This window comes from Phyllostomus discolor, chromosome 12, assembly GCF_004126475.2.
Source record: "Phyllostomus discolor isolate MPI-MPIP mPhyDis1 chromosome 12, mPhyDis1.pri.v3, whole genome shotgun sequence".
In the NCBI taxonomy this organism is placed as follows: Eukaryota; Metazoa; Chordata; class Mammalia; order Chiroptera; family Phyllostomidae; genus Phyllostomus; species Phyllostomus discolor.
Window position 1 is genome coordinate 24,713,093 of NC_040914.2, and position 17,138 is coordinate 24,730,230.

General features: G+C 49.8%; 2 pseudogenes; both read right to left on the bottom strand.

Moving 5' to 3' along the window:
- Window positions 1–17,138, bottom strand: part of LOC114510963 — a 133,413-nt pseudogene that overhangs the window by 104,062 nt on the left and 12,213 nt on the right.
- LOC114510964 lies at window positions 40–4,407 on the bottom strand (annotated as a pseudogene).

Below are 17,138 nucleotides of genomic sequence, written 5' to 3' on the forward strand. Positions count from 1 at the left end.
GATTTGAATAAATCTTGATTCCATGCAATCAGGTTCCTGAAGAAAGTCCACAGGTGCCATCTGAGGAAAGGTGAAGGCTAGTGGGGTCCAGAGCAGGTGCTAGGGCATCATTTGGGATTTTTTGCTTGTGGGCTGAATCTCTGTGATGCCAGCTCATGGATGTACTAAAACAGATTACAGGCTCTGAACTGAGTGGATGGGCACTCCATATGGACAACAAGGCAGGTGTAATGAGATATAAAGAAAACGTGTTTTCTGAAAGCTCAGGGAGGTGTGGACGTGACCATGCCATGTGGGATCAATGCTAATTTCACTGAAATTGGAAAGGGCAGGAATGGGTCACATGGCTCAGCAATGGTTGGGAGGAGATGGGCTGAATTTAATGGCTGAAGGGTCCAGACCTTGTCCCACTACATATGACCAATCTGTCCTCAACCTGCAGTGAGCTGCAGACCGGTCATGCAGCATGCCCCAGATTATCTTCCAGAACCTTCTGGGCACAATTCCAAGGCTCTTACTCTGAACAGTGCTCCTTTACCTCTGTGTTCAGGTCCTGGTGGCAGCCTGGGCCCTTCTCTTGCTATCTCAAGCCTGAAACAGCAGCACTCTGAGGACCACCAGGACCAAGCCAGCCAGGCCCATGCAGATGAGATTTCCCATTGTGTAGTCTTGGGGGTGGGAGTCCAAGCAACATGGACAGAAGTTGCAGATGTCAGAGCAAACAAGTCTCCCTGGATCTGGGATGCCCACCCAGTTCACCAGCCTCCCCCTGACAGAGGACCCTCTGCAACCAGCCCCACAGGTGAGGACTCTTCTATTCACCACTTGTATTATCTGAGCTGTTGTGTGATGGGCTGATGGTGTTGGCTGCTCCTTCAAAACCATAAAGAAGTGGGCACATGAGGAGTTGATACCACTCAAGCCAACTGTCCTCAGACCTCTCCCATTCCTCATGATATGACTTTTTCCAGCACCTTCTGGAACCCTCTCTCTGCTATGAGGGTCCTGTCTGCTGTCAGGCTAGTTTCCTGGGGACTTTTGAGTGCAGACTTTGCTCCTGGGGCCCTTTGGGACATAGGTTGGCTTTATCCCGAGAATTCAGGTTTGGTGACAAATGTGGTCTCTCATTACAGAACAGAGGATGTCCTTGCAATCTCTGATCTGTGTGGGAGACTGAACCATCCAAACTCAGTCTTCTGGAGATAAGAGCTTTTACTTATTCATCAGCTGAGGACTCAGGGTCCATGGGTGGGTCTCATCTATACACTCAGACATATATGGGGTACTCAAACAATTCTTGAGTTCTGAGTATAGATAATTTTATGACTAATGCTTCAAAATGCATTTGAAGTTAAAAATAAACTTTTTAAAGTATGTTTTTAAAAACTCCTTAATAATAACAGGTGATATTCATAATAAATGCGTGAATTTAACATAATCCCAATAAAACAGGAGTGGAATTACCTTTTAATGTCAGAAATGTTTATAACTCAAATTTATACATGTAATTATTTCCTAAAAGTTGTTAGAAAAGAGCAGGAACAGACCAGGTGGCCCAAATCCACAGGGCAGACAGGAGACCCTCAGAATGGGTGGGAGTCCCCAGCTCCTCCTGAGCCAGGCACAACCCCTCCTCACTCTCAGGTGAGCAGTGAGTGCTGGAAGCTCAGGTGAATCCTGGGACACGCAGAGGTGGACTCCCAGGGAGGGAGTTATGCTCTATGGGAGAGGGTCCACTGATTGGGGAGACAGGGGCTCAGACTCTGAAATGAAGATGCAGGGGGTGAGTGGGGGAGGGGATCTGTCCTCTCTGCTCAGTCTAATCACCTTTCTCCTCACTTCTCACACATCTCACTCCTGCCTCCTGCACTTTCTCTGCTGAGTTTCAGAACAGGGGGCTCAGGGGTAGGAGGCCCTGTCTTTTTTCACCTCTCAGGGGCTAGACCTTCTCTGTGGGACCTCCTGCACTCCTCATTTATTTCTGTCCCCAGTTTTCCTAGGGACAGGGCCCTGAGCCAAGTGAGCACAGAGAGGTCAGTGCCAGGGGTCTCACCTGAGATCAGGAGCTCCAGGGGGGCCCTGGGCTGTGACAACAGGTAGGGAATGCTGTGGTTTGCACTGTAGCACTTGTAGGTCTCTCCCTGAGCGGAGGTCACAGAACCCAAGGAGAACTCTGCGTGGTGCTGCTGAGCTCAGGACTGTGATCTGAGACACAGAGGAGGATCGCCTGCCCCCTCCTTGGTCAAAAGGAAAGTGTCCCTCCAGCTCTGTGACTGACACAGCAGGGTCACATTCTCTCCTGAAGCCAAAATGGGACCTGGCTGCACAGAGAGAGAGGGTCTGTCAGGGAGCCATCCGAGAGAGAGGGTGCCAGGTGAGGGTCTGCAGTGGACCTACTCTGACCTGAGAGTCAGCAGGCCCCTTACTAGGATGTTCCACTCTGTCTGTCTCTGTTTTCTCTGAGTCTCCCCTTCCCTCTTCCATTCCCCCTCTCTGTTTCTCATTCCCTCCCAGGGGACCCCACAACTTTTGTCCTGGCCAGCACCTGTGACCCCAAGCAGGACCTGAGCAGATGCCAGGTCCCTGACTGAACCTCTTGGCTCCTCACCTGCCACCAGGATGTCCAGGGGGTCACTGGGGCCTGACCACTCAGAGGAGATACTGTGTCCACCATAGCACCTGTACCGGCCTCCATGGGAGCTGTTTGTTCCCAGTGTCCGGGTGGAATGTGGCCTGAGAGAGCTCAGCCTGGGGCTGCAGAACAGTGCTCTGGTGGAGGTCCTGTCTCCCCTCCTTGGACAGAGTAAATCTGTCATAGACAATGTCGGAGCCACACTGGAGGGTCAGGTTCTGCCCAGAGGCAACAATGGAGCCTTGCTGGGTCAGGAGGGAGGGCTTCCCTGAGCCACCTGCAGGGACCAGACAGGAATGGCAGGGTTGCTCCTCCCATGAACCCTCCTCCTGGCCTAGCCCCCAGGCCCCACTGTTTCTCTCTCTGTGTCTCTGACCCAGGATCCCCTATGCTCCCCTCACCCCACCTCTCACATGGGCCTCCCCTCCCTGCAAAGACCCCAACAACCTGTCTGATGTCTCACCTATGGATGGGACTAGTAAGGGACTCACCTGAGACCAGAAGCTCCAGGGGGGCACTGGGTGGTGACCACACCTGGGGTTGCTCCTGTAATAACCATAGCATCTGAAAGTCCCGCTCTGTCTGGTGATCATGGGGCCCACATGGAACAGGGCCTGGAACTGCCCACTGGGGTGTTGCTATGAGTCCAGCGTCCAGGAGAGCCTTTCTTCTCCTTCCTTGGTCAGAAAAAACTTGCCAAATCCCTCATCTAAGTGACATTTCACAGTCATGTTCCCTCCTGGGGTCACAACAGAGCTGGGCAGGGCTGACAGACTGGGTGTGCTGTAGGCTCCTAGGAGAGAAAAAGGCAGTGTGTTAAATGGGGCTCACACCTCCCTCATGTTCCCCAAGGCTGCTCTGTGAGGGGGAGACCCCCTGAGAGCATCCCCCTTCCTAGGGCAGAGCCTGAGCCTGGGTCCCCTGGTGTCTCCTCACCTGTCACCACCAGCTCCAGGGTGTCACTGTTCTCTGACCAGACACCTTGGCTGAGATAGTAACACTGATATCTCCCTGCAGTGTGCTCTGTCATGCATGCGATGGGGAACTTGGTCTTGTTCCTGGGATCCAGTGGCTTCTGTTTCAACCAGGGCTCTGAAGTACCATCTTCATATAAATGGTACTCCTCAGCTTGTAGGGTCCCCTAACACCACATGATCAGTGAGCTCTCCCATGGGATCACAGAGCCTGGCTCAGCCCAGAGGGTTGGTTTGGGGAGGGTCCCTGAAAGGAAAGAAGGATTGAGTCTGAACATTTCCTGCCCCAGTGCCCAGCTCTCAGCCCCCAACGTCTCAGATGTCATTCATCTTTCATCCCAGAAATGCATTTCTTCATTTCCAACTTCCCATGGGATAGCATCATGTCCCCAGGGGGGAATGACACCTGAGAGCCCTGTAGACAGACTCACCTGCCTGCACTGAGGTCCTCAGGCCCACACTCAGCCCCACACTCAGCCCTGCAAGAAGTCCCTGTCAGAGATTTGCCCTGAATCCGGAGCAGAACCCTCCTCCCCAGGAGCCTCCTGAGTCCTGGGGTCCTGATAGAACAGGGCTTCCCCTCACCCCTCACATCTCACTGAGGAAGAGCAGGGCCATGAGGGTGGGGGACATGGTTTCTCCTCTCTGAACTCAGCTGTGCAGAAGGAAGAGAGCACAGTGTCCTACGGTGGATAGATACAGAATGTGGTCACTGGGAGGCTGACTGTCTCTGTCCTGGCGTCGCCACATCAGCAGCCCCTGAGGAAGGGGGACAGTGTCTCCCCAAGAGTCTGGCTCTCATTCTCATGAAGAACTATTTCACTCTGATCATCCTGAGATGTCCCTTGCAGATGAGGTGACCCAGGGCACATCCTTCCAGGTCAGAGACTCTCCCATGTGATCCTGTTCCCCCTTAGTACGACCATTAGCATCTCCTTGTGGGTCCTACCCATGGATAGTGATCGCCAAAGCCCTGGTGTTACTTCAGAAAGATGCAGGTCCCTGTGTCTGCAGAGCTCAGCTCAGCAGAGACACAGTCTCCATACTGTGGAGTTCAGCAAAGTGTCACTCTGACAATGAGCACAAAGGACAGATACAGGGAAGTGAGGAAAGGACATGCACACCTTCCCCTGCCCCCAGAGTGTGGTTTTCTTTCTATCCCAGTCACCATCACTGAGTTCTCATTTTTTTTCTTAGCAACAGCACCTACCCACCTTCCTGGGGACAAGCTTCTGAGTGATCCCTGGCTCCTCAGTGCCCCTTGTTTCCTGGCTCAAGCCTCCTCCCCATGCTGTGGTCCTGCCTTCAAGCTTCAGGGGCCATTGATTTGGGTTGGAGTCCTGATTTTTACTTAAAGCAATTATTTACTTAAATACTCATCATGCAATGTCTTTGTACTGTTGAGGGGTAATGTCCTGTGTCTACCTCAGTTGCTTCATCTGGATGATATTGTCACAAAGCCCAGTCCCCCACAGTGGCTGTGGGTCAGTGGTGCTGTTTCATGAGAGGGAGACTTCTATTTCCAGACCAGATGAAGGTGTGAGTGGGCTGGGCCATGAGGGGATCAAGGTATCCAGGGTCAAGTGTAGGATTGTTTCATCCACTTGAGATTTTGTCGGCTGTGAACACCAAGCCCAGCTACTCACAACAGCTCTAAAGTATGTAGGCTCAGACACATGCAGGAAAGAGAAATGAAAGTTTCCCAACAGAGGAGGAACCGCAGTGGAGAACAGAGACTGAAACTGAGAGGCCTCCAGTGACCAGGACCATCCCAGGGTCATAGGAAGGGGCTTTCCACCTGAGTGGACAGAGAGGGACCCCAGGTCATCACAGGAAGGTGGTCAGGGAGCAGGTGAATGCTGGGAGTGTGGTCCCTGCCCTATGTTTCTATGTGGGCTCTGGAATGTCTGCTCACTCACCTGAGTTCATGGTCAGGAGTCAGCAGTCTCCCCTGTGTGTCCTGAAACAGACTGAGTCCAGTATGTCAGCTATGGGTGTCTGTCTCGTGTGTGTGTGTGTGTGTGTGTGTGTGTGTGTGTGTGTGAAGTTCCATGGGACTAACCCTGCTGGGCAGAACACTGAGCAGATGCTGAGTCTGAGAGAGTGGACGGCATGGGGTAGGGGCACCTGCCACAGCCCCTGGTCAGCCTGACTCCCAGGATTATCCTGGAGAATCTGTGGGAGACCTGTTGTGTGAGGCAAGAAACTCCTAAAGTAGTGGAGAGTAGCCAAATCCTAATGCTGACAGAGCTATGGAGACCTGTCTACTGATACTGGGGGCTGTCATAGGCAATAAAAGACAGTCAGTGGGAAATATGAGAGCAATTTGAGTGTAAATATCTGAAAACCGAAGGGAACATTCCATTTTTGAGCCAGGAATTTGAATGGTTTTACAGAGGAATGTTTAGAACTAGAAATCTGAAAGATGAACAATGCAGTAGAATGGACACACTAAAACAATGCTTTCCATTGAGGATAAGACACAGTTGAAGGTCCAGTTATGACAGTGGCTTACAATATAGAGGAAATTTCCAGAATGCAGCCTAGGGAGACCAGAAGTGGGGACTGAAGGTACTTGGGGACTGGAATGAGGAGGGCTAACATCATATCCATGGTGTCAGAAAGAAAGAAGTGAGCATGGCATTTAGTAACAGCTCAAGAGAAATGTAATCAAACTTTTTACAGAGATAAGGAAGACCAACTAAGTGATAAGGGAAATGTATGTAAATATGAAATCTGTATCTTATCCTTCTGTGGTAAATGAAGCAGAAATTAAAATGAAAAATACTATTCTATGCTGAATTGTACACATTAAATGGTTAGCATATTATGTGAGTTTCAGCTAAAAAAAATCAGGAAGCACTAGCCAGAAATCCGCCCCCCCCCAAAAAAAAAAAATCCTAATAGTATTTTCAATGGAAAATGCAAATTACTTTAATGACAAGCTCACTGACACCAGACTTCCTCACAGCAAAGAGTGACACCAGAAGACAGTGGGGACACACCTCCAGGAGCAGATTATCAGTGTAGATTGTGCACTGAGCCCCATCAACTCTGCCATCCCAGTTTCTGAATCCTCCACTCCTGGGATTCCTGGGATCACTGCTCTGAAGTTATCTGGAGTTGGTTCTGTGTATTCCTGTTTCTTTCAAAACTTTCTGCATTGGAAACAATCCCTGAATCTCCAATGTGGGCTGAAATAAAAGACCTTCCTCAGAGCAACTGCACAGCAAGCCCAAGCCAGGGGCATTGCTCAGTCCTGCCCATACCTGCTGCCCACAGCAGACAGCCAGTCATGGGCAGCAGAGAAACCTGTAGCCCCTGGTAAGTAGTCCTGCTGGGTCCTTGGGCAGCATCCCAGCCCCCTCCAGCCCAGGGCTCAGTCACTCACGATGGGCTCCTGGGCTCCCAACAAACTCAGGAAACACCTCCTCTGAGACATGAGGGCCACCAGGGTCCCCCCTCAACCCTCAGTCAGAAAGGACTTAGATTTTGTGTATTTCCAGGGAAGTTTTAGCCATTTAAGGACCCATAATGAGGGGGGAATGTACATTGATGCTCCTTGTTCCTACCAACCTTAAGAGGGTACAGTCCCAAAAGTTATAAATGGTTAATACGTGTAAAGTAATTATGTTTGTATTCTGTAACTCATGCATCATCTCATGCAAACTTCACAACTACTTTGTGGAATAATATTTATGTTTTTTCTTAAATAGAGGCAGAAACTGCGTGTGAAAGGATATGTGACTTATCCACATTCCACACGCCAAACCTGTGACCCTCTTAGCTGGAACTGATGGTTCAAACTCCCAGTCCCCTGCTGTTTATCAACTGGGGTCTCATGCCCTGAGAGACAGCAGAGCTGTGAGAGCTATTGGTTTATGGGTAGGTGCCTTTAACCAGCAAGGGGCCTCAGGGAAGGCAGGTGTGAGGACTACCCTCCTGAAGGGCCTTGAAGACCCCTGCTGGGCCAGTAGGTACACAATCTCTCTTCGACTCACCTGGCTTTGCCTGAGAACAAGATCTCCATTTGGGTAAACTATTGCTCCCTTTCCACAGGAAATTCTAGTATGTGTCTCATCGTGAGAATGACAGGCTCTGTGGGGACTCTCCTGTGCCCTCCCATGGCCACAGGGAGGAGGCTTCATGCAGGAAGACAAGTGCCTTTGAAGACCTGGGGCCCTCCCCACACAAGGCTCCTTTGTTATGCTGAGCTGTGTTCATTCCATCCCCAACTTGTTGACACTGTTCATTATGAAAAGTTTATTTTGAATGAATGGTGTGATTTCTCCAATGACTTCTCTTCATCTATTCAAACAACCATTTGTTTCATATCAGTTACTTTATTGTCATGGTGAAAACATTTACTGATTTGCACATGTTTAAACCTTTTTGCCAATTTTCAGGATCTTGTGTTAAATCCCATTTGATCATGGTGTACAAAACTTTGCATGTGCTCTTGAATTCATCATGTAATATTCATTGAAAAATTTTGCATCTGTATTCACAAGAATATTGACCATTGGGTTTTTTTGTTTGTTTTTGGTGGATGCCCTCTGTACCATTGTTCATTTCATTCATGTAATTTTGCAGCCCTAGAAGTTACGGGCTTTATTTTATGACTTCTGTATCTTTGTTGAATTTGGAATTTGGTCCCTGTAATGTTTTCCTGACTTTGTTGGTTGTCTTTTTGTTTTGTCTTGTAGTTCATGGAGTGTTTTTTGAATTACCTGTTGGGTAAATGGCAGTTCTCCATGCCTTTGGTTCAGGACTGGGACATTATTATGATCATTGGTGATGGCAGAGACTTTGATTCTTCCTGATCTTTGGAGTGCTGTGTTCTCTTTTTGTATCTGAAGTCGCAGTCACTTCCTGCAAGCTTGACCAGCTGTCCTCAGGGCAGATTGTTTCTGTTGGTCCTGTGTGTTCTGAGGCTACTAGGACCTTGTATGGGTGCCCAACTTCGTGCTTCTGGCTCCCTCTTGTGGCAGGATTTTCAGGTTGCAAGTCTGGTCCTCATCTTTCAGTGTATCTGGCCAGTTGTAGGCAAACAACTGTCTCTCTCGCTTAAAAATGTTTTTTTTAAAAGCTAGGTGATGGCGTTTACAGACACGGGCCCCAGCCCCCCATGCCTGACGGCCATCTTTAAGGTCCAGCTGACCCCAGTCCAGTCCAGGTCTCTTCCTCCTTGCTCTCTCCAGGGCATCAGAAGCATCTTAGGGTCCTCAGGGGATCCTTGGAAGGGGGCTGGGACGACGAGCCTGTTATACTGGTGCCCTGCGGGGAGCGAGCTCCAGGCCGACTGCGCTGGGGGCCCTTTAGGCGGCCGGGGGCTGGGCTAAGGGCTGGGCTGTGGGCAACGAGTCTTGAGCGAAGTGCTTTGGCTCTGGGCTCCAGAGCACTGAAGGTGGCAGCCGCGGTGGCGGCGCTCGAGCTTGGACAGGGGGTCGCTGCGGGCGAAGCTCCTGGAGCAGAGGGGGTAAGGGGAAGCTCTATTGCTCCGTGTGCATTCGGTGGCGAAGAATAAGTGGTCGGAGCTCCAGAACTTCTTGTTGCAGCCGGGTGGGTGGCAGGCACACGGCGTCCACCTGTGCCATTTGCAGGGCGATGTGAGGGGGGAGGACTTCAAGGAGCTCTGGAGCAGCTCAGAAGGGACAGCGGTCTCTTTCGGCAGCGACGGCGGCGGCGCAGGCGGAGGACCCAGACCAGGTGAGAAAGCACAGGGACCGGGGTGGGGGGCGGGGCCTGGGAGGACCGCACTGGCCTCCCCAGGGACTTCGAGCCCCCCACGTGGGTAGGCCGGGATCCTGGCGGCAAGCAGGGTTGGGGCGACCATGGCTTCGGCCTGAGTGAGACACCCTGCGCCCATCCAGGCGGTAGGCAGGGACCCCGGTCTGGGCCGGGCTGGTTGCAGCGCACTGTGCACCCCGGGATAAGGTCCAGAGCACTTCGTGGTGAACCAGCTGGAAAAGGGGCGCGGCTGGGACTCAGTGAGGCTGGTGGCCGGAAAGAAAGACTGTGGACACCAGGGAGAGGATGGTGGGCAGCTCTGCCCGTCCTCAAGAAGCATTTACACCCAGAAACAGGACAAATGCTTCGGGAAAAAAACGGTGTTTTCTGGGAGCTGGTTTACAAACACACCGCCTGTCACTTCAAACGCCAGTTGCTCTTTCAGAATCAAGGCATTTCTGGAGGAACCACACCAAGTGCATCATCTGACACACACAGCAGTCCTTCACCGAACCAGGCAGTGATTTTCACGATGCTTTTGGATTTATTTGTTCCAAAGTAGTCTTTTAAAGTCAAGTTTATTGGGGTGATACAAGTTCATACAATTCCACAGGTGGCAGACCTCACTGGTGTGGCTCAGTGAGGTGAGCAAGGGCCTGTGAACCAAAGTGGGCCCTGCTCTATTCTTGGTCAGGGCACACAATAAATTCATGTTTCTGTGGCACATGGATGTTTCTCTCCCTCTTTCACCTCCCCTCTCTAAAAAAGTAATATATGAAATCTTAAAAATATTACAGAGGTTTCAAGTACACAATTCTATGATACATCACCTGTATATGGCATTGTTTTCCCATTCCCAAGTCAAATCTCTCATCACTGTGTATTTCACTCTCTTCACCCTCCTCTGTCTCACTCTGACTCCTTCCCCCTGGTGACCAGCACACCATTGTCTGTGTCCATCAGTCCAAACAAGTCCTGGTGTTGATCCTTTTAACCAGTCCTTTGACACAGATTTGTTGTCTGACCCAAAGACATGAACAGTCAGTGAATGTGGAAAATGAAAGTGAGAAAAATGCCCCACAGGAAAGTGGACCAGAGATGGAGGGTGAGCCCAGGTGTGGATCTGAACCTGTGATGTGGGCTGAGCCCCAGGTCACAGGGTTGAGAACAGAGGGACCAGTCAAGAAAAGTCATCAGTGCAGTGAGGTGAGACACCCACAGTCTAACTGTGGAGAAGCGTCTGCAGCACCAGCCCCACCTCTCCCTGCATGGGAACCACGCCCACACCCTCCAGATCCTCAGCAGACTCTTTCCCACGGGCTCCCACAGTTCCCTCCAGGGCTTCCTGGGGTCATCAGACTCCTCTGCAGGCTCCACCTCACTGACGGTGGGTTTGTTGTCCCCTGTGTTCAGCTGCATCATGAGGTGTTCTCCAACTGTGCCAAGCTTCCCACAGCAGCACCCCAAGGACCACGAGGATCAAACCAGACACACCCAAGTGGATGAGGTTCCCTATTGTTTAGTCTTGGGTGTTTGTGGCTGGAGATGGAGGATGAAGAGGGTGATACACTCTAGTCTTTCTGGGGTCAAGGATTACCACAATTATCAGACCCAATCATTTATTGAGGCTGTACCTAGAGAGCAAGATTGATAAGAACCTAGCAGAACAGATAAACTGATAGAATAAAATGTTTAGATAAGCACCTAGACAAAAATACAGATGTGTGGTGATGTAAGACAAGCTCTGCTAAACGGACTAATGAAATTCTGGGAATTCCCCAGGAACTCTGAGAGGGGGAAGGGGGCACTGACATGAATCCCAGCTGAGAAGCATGACTGGCTAAATGCCTGTTCTGATTCCCATGCTGACCACCACCAAAACCAGTGCTGATGAAAAATTTGGGAATTTCATTAGGCCAAAGTCACGGAGCAGGGAGGTGGCAGAACCTTTGCCTTCCAGAGACCATGGACCAAATTAAGGGGCCCCCTTGCTTACCTTTTGTCGTGCTTGACTGTGAGGGTGACAGGCAAGTACTTGTAGAAGATCCTAGGAAAAGGGTGAGAGAAATGTCAGCAGGTGTACTCCTTACCCCACTAATGTAGTACCATTTTTTCCTTGAAGGGTGGCTCCCTGCCCACCCCTTACTCTGTCCTGCCCTGAAAGAAAGATGTGGCCTTCTGGTCCTTTCACCTGAGTACCTTGAGCAGTGACCACCTGAGATGTGACAGTGGGAAGGGACAAAGTTAGATAAGCCTGGTGACCAAAGACAGGTGTGGTCAGGAGACAGGTCACCTTGGGTGATATATATCTGTGCCCCTCAATGGGGAAATCGCTTGTAGGTCAGAAGGTGCTCTGGGAAACAAATAAGGGTGAGAGGCTGATGCAACCTCTATGCTCCCCAGATTGCACCCAGCCCCTCCCGTTCCCAGGTCTTCCCTGACTTCTTTCTTCATCTGCCTGGGTACATAGGGCCCCGCTGTGGGTGTCCATACAGGAGGTGAAAGAAGGTCTGAAGGGCCCTGCCCTGTATCTGCTCTTTTCCTCCCTGCATTTCTCAGTGCTTCCTTTTCTCCAGAGTCCCCAAGATGCCCATCACCAGGAGGGCAACCTTCAGATGTAGCTCCATGATTGAGTGTCTAGTAAAACAGGAACAGTTACAAGGTTCCTCAAGTATGACGGCAAGGTGCAGTGGGTCACTCAGGTGTGACCATACATGAGAGTGATTGAAAGAGCTGGAGCATCTGTAGGTTCCTCTGTAGGCTGAGGTCTCAGGGCCCAGAGGGAAGTCTGCCTGGAACACAGTATGGTGACTCTGCCCCCCAGCAAACCAGCACCCATGAGCCTCGCCCTCCCTGCATAGGTGGTACAGGTCACTTGGACTCTCTGATTGGCAGAACAAGGTCATGTTATCCCCTGACATCACTGTGGGGCCCAGCTGGGCTGAGAGAGTTGGTTTCTTCTGCATTCCTAGAAGAAACAGAGACCTTGATCTTAGCCCACAACTTACACTGTCCTTGGCAGAGAAGGAAGAATTCTGTCTTCCCTCCCTGCAGTGTCCACTCTGTGTGTCTTCTGGGTCTGTCGGCCTCACTTTGATCCCTGCAGTGCTGACTCCTGTGTGCGTGTGTGTTGGACTCTGCTTCTCCCTGAACCTCTGCTCTTTTCTGCATGTACCTCTCTGCTTAATGCCCCTCAAAGCCATGAGACCTGGGGTTGTCTTCAATAATGGAACTGAGAGCACACTTTAGGGACTCCCCAGAACACAGATTGATCTTAGGTTTCTTCATCTGAAATGAAGAGATTATGGAGTGAAAAGTTCCAGAATCTCCCCAGGATCCGTGAGCACCTCATTCTGCAGAGACAGACCAGTGTGATCCTGCACCCACATGTTAGGAATGACCACTCCTCCCTCTTTGTGCAAAAGTCCCTGTTAAACCATGTGATTGGGCAACTCCTCTGGGTCCTCATCTCTCATTGGATCTTTCATAGAGCTGGCTGAGGGGTATCTGGTGTGTTACTGTGTCCTCGCTGCAGAGGAAGGGCGTTGTGGTGTCAGAATGGGAACTCTCTGTTTCTGAGCTGGGGAAACAGCCCTCATCCCCATGTTCATGGGTCTTCTGGTCCAACTTTCTCATTCTCTGTCTGTCTGTCAATGTTGTGAAAATAAGAAATATCCAAACCTGTAGAGAAACCTGTCACTCCACTGGAGACTAACTGATGACAATTGGCAGGAAACAAAACATCAAAAAGTTGAAAAAATGCTCCAAAGAATGTCAGTTTGCACCTTATTTTGTACATTACAGTGAAAAGAGGAAGCATAAATGGATTACATGAAATCCATTGGTGATAGATTAGGGAGGTGGGAGGAAGTAAAGTGAGAACCTCTGGGATTGAATAAAGCAAAATGATAGACACATCTTTCACATAGGTGGGTACAGGTAGTTAACAGTCAACAATTAACATGATAATAGTAACAATGAGGGGTTTTGAGGTCTCCCTCTGATGTGGTGCCAGTGCTTGGAGGGAGTCTGGAATAAAGAAATTTGACATTCCAAAGGCATGTTATCAGACACAAAAAGAGAATAGACAGGCTCGGGTGAAGTAAAGATTGACCTTTTTAAGGGAAAAACACCAGCCTAGAACACAACTACCCACCATGATCTGTTTCTAGTTAGGCTGTTTTTACTTTCAGACCATCCTATGTGGGTAATTGAGGTCTCTGAGTTTGCAAGATGCCATGCAAGCCTTCCCTGAGCTTGTCAAGTTTAATATGTGGCCCCTTTTCTACCTCATAGTGTCAATTGTTTTCTCTTTGCATTACAACACCATGCTATCTGTTCTCCATTTATTCTTCTTTTCCCTTGACACTCTGCCATACAAGCTCCCACTCCTGAGTTTTTTATTCTCTGTGTGTCTGTCTTTCTCTCCCCCATACTAATGTTGTACTCAACACCATATCACCCCTTAAAGCTTGCAGAACACAAAGAGAATTAGGGCTGGTGTGGCCACACTCACCTGTGATCACGACCTTCAGGGGGTTACTGGGGACTGACCACTCACAGGGGGAGTGATGGACAGAGCCATAGCACCTGTAGGTCCCCGCATGTGCAGGTGTGCAGGCCCATGGAGAAGTGAGCTTGCCTGTTCCCAGCCTGGAACTTCTCAGCAACCTGCCAGGAATGCTGTGCATCCCCTTCCTTGCACAGGATAAACTGGTCAAACGTGACTTCTGAGTGACAGTGCAGGGTCACAGCTTCTCCTGTGTCCACAAAGGAGCTTGGTTGGACTGAGAGGGAGGGTTTCTTGAACACACCTAGGAAGAAAGAGAGTAGGTTTCATGTGTTGCCCCCCTCACCCCTTCTCCTGATATTCCAGGAGTGGATTTCTTCCTCTCTCAGGCCTGTGATGTCTCCTTTCCTTCCTAAGTCTTTGTGCTGCTTTCCCCCTAAGCATCCGGGTCCATCCTCTGGCTTATGACATTCACAGCCTCGATCTCACCACCCCACCTGGACCTGCTTTTCTGTCTCTCTTGACTAAAAGACCCAGACTCTTAGGGCTGGTTTGAAGCTGCATGGCTGTGTGATCCACTCCCACTCTATCGTGTCCCTGCTCTCTATGTGTGCGGTGGAGGTGACCCTGCTGGATGCATTTCACAACTCCCTGCACATGTCTCCTAGAGCAAAAAAGATGACAGGCAGGAGACTAGGGAAGAATGTGGAGACAAAAGGGGTATTTCCCAATCTATGCTCTAACCTGTGCCTCTGGAGACCACTCCCAATGTGACAGGTGATGTTGGCTAATCTGAGGCTCTGGCTGCTCCAAGACAGGGTTTCAAGACCCTAGAGGGTCTCTGGAGCTAGGATCAGGTGACATGGCCCCTGCTGGGTCCTCCCTGCCTGCTCCAGGCAGCAGCATTCTGCTCCTGCTAATTCCTGAGTTGACTCTCCTGCTTGTTGGCACCTCATCCTTTCCCTGGGCTCCCCATTCCTTATGTTACACACCCTGTCTCTGCCTTCCCAGAGCAGCCTCTCCTTCTAAGGTTCATCCTGATTGGGAATGCAGTGATAACTCTTGGTTGCAAGGGCATCTGGGTACTGACCAACCAGATGTGTGGCTGTGATGTCCAAAACATCTGTAGGATACTGCATGCTTAGGGTCATGGGGCTCATGGTGAAGGTGTTGATGTGATCTCTCTGGAGTTCAGGACTGGGGGTCTCATTCCTTTTGGTTACTTTAAATGAGGTAAATGGAGGGTGGAAATGATACTGAAGAGTCACACTCCCTCCTAGGGGAGCCACAGGGCCCAGCCAGGCTGACAGGGAGGGCTTGTTGTGCCCACCTGGGAGAGAGGGGTCACTGCCTTAGAGCTCAGAATGGGGAACTGCCCCTCTTCTTACCCCTTGTGGGGCTTTTTCTCCTCTTCATTCCCCCAAGGCTTCCCCCAAACTGAGTCTCCTAATGCCCAGGGTGACCTGGTGGGGGACCAGAGACACAGTCCAACCCCACATGGACCTGCAGGTCACCCCACAACAAGGATTATTCTTGAGTGTTTATAAAATGTTTGTGCAAAGTTAACTTAAAACACAATTTGAATAAAAGAAATTGACATGGGAGAAACGAGCAAGTTCTACTTGATTAAAATAAGGTGAAAAAAAACCCTGATGTTTTATTAAGTTCTCCTCCATCAGAATTGCCCCAAGAGCCAGGACTGGCCCCTTTCCCTGAGGTAGGTTCAGTGGGAGTCCCTGCAGTTCCTATGGTGAAGGGCAGCTTAGGGGAGGCATGGGACACCTGGTTCTAGGAGGCCTGTGTGGGATCAGGCATCTTGTTCCCCTAATTATGGAGATGACAGCGACCAGCCACAAACCACAGCTTGGGAAATCCACACCTCCTTCATGTGAACACAGACCTGAGATTTGTAGCCTCAGGGAGAGACTAGGAAGGTTCTCCCAGCAGAAATAAGACCCTAGGGTCCCACAGGACTTGCCACTCTCCTTGTGTTTCCTGAAGTCTCACTGCTGGCCCTCCAGTGTCATCCAGAGAAGCCCCAACTCCTCTCTCCCTGCAAAATCCCTGGCTGACACCCGGAGGGTTTGCTGTACACTGTACTGAGGGGATGGAGAGGACTCACCTGTGAGTGTCCAGATCCTCTGGCCCAGAGAGAGCCCTGGAAGGAAACCACATGAGAGGCAACTGATTCCCAATGGATCCCGTGCTCACATGCAACCCATCCATGGAACTGGTCCTGTGCCTCATGGAAGCCCAGATTTCCTCTATGACTCACCCCTCCCTTCCTTTCCAGGACTCACCAACACCCAGGAGGCTGAGGAATTTGGGGAACATGCTGCTGCTTCTGTTGAGCAGGAGACAGGAGCTGAGCAAAGCTGACTAGGTAACAGGATGTGGTTAGCAGGTCCCCACACCCCAGTTTGTACAGTCCACAAGGTGCCAATCACTCAGGAAGCTGACCAGTGTCTTCTCACCACAAGGACAGAAGGTGCTGAGGGTCTGACTCGAGCCACGTCACAAAATACCCTCAATATCTAAAGTATCACTTTTTTTGCCTAGAATCCACAATCATGTGAGGGTGTTACATTCTCTCACTACCCTTTTTATGTTGTAGTTACTATTCAGTGTGTAACATGCCCTATTCCTTTCCCAAGATAATAAGTAAATATTAATGTTAAAAAACTATTTGCAGAAGGAATATCTAATGTGTGCCCTGGTTAATATTCGTTAGGGCTCATGTTTGCTGCAGATGCTTTACTTCTATTTAAAAAAAAAAGGTATTGAACCAAGAACATTCTTTTCCCTAGCTTTTTGAGAAATAATGACACATGGGAATTGTATATATTTAAGGTGTACATCTTGGTGTTTTGGTATATATGTACACTCTGAAAAGATCACCACACTTGAATGATTGATATATCCATCACCTCACAATTTTCATTTTGTTTTGGTGTGTGGGGTGAGAACACAGCAAATTTCCAGGGCACAATTCATAATTGTTCAACTATGATTAGCACTCAGTACATTAGTCTCCAGAATGTATTTATCATGCAACAGAAAGTTTACATGTATTGATCAATGTTTTCTTCTTCTCCCAATCCCCAGCCTCTGGTAGTCACTACTCTCCCTTATTTTACTTGATTTCAGATCTCTAAAAAATTTATTCTGCAGATAAGGGAAATCATGCAGGATTTACCTCACTGTTTCTGGCTCATGTCACTCAGCATAATGTCCTCCTGGTGCATCCGTGTTGTCTCAAAGGGCAGCACTTCCTGCTTTTTGTGGTTGAAGA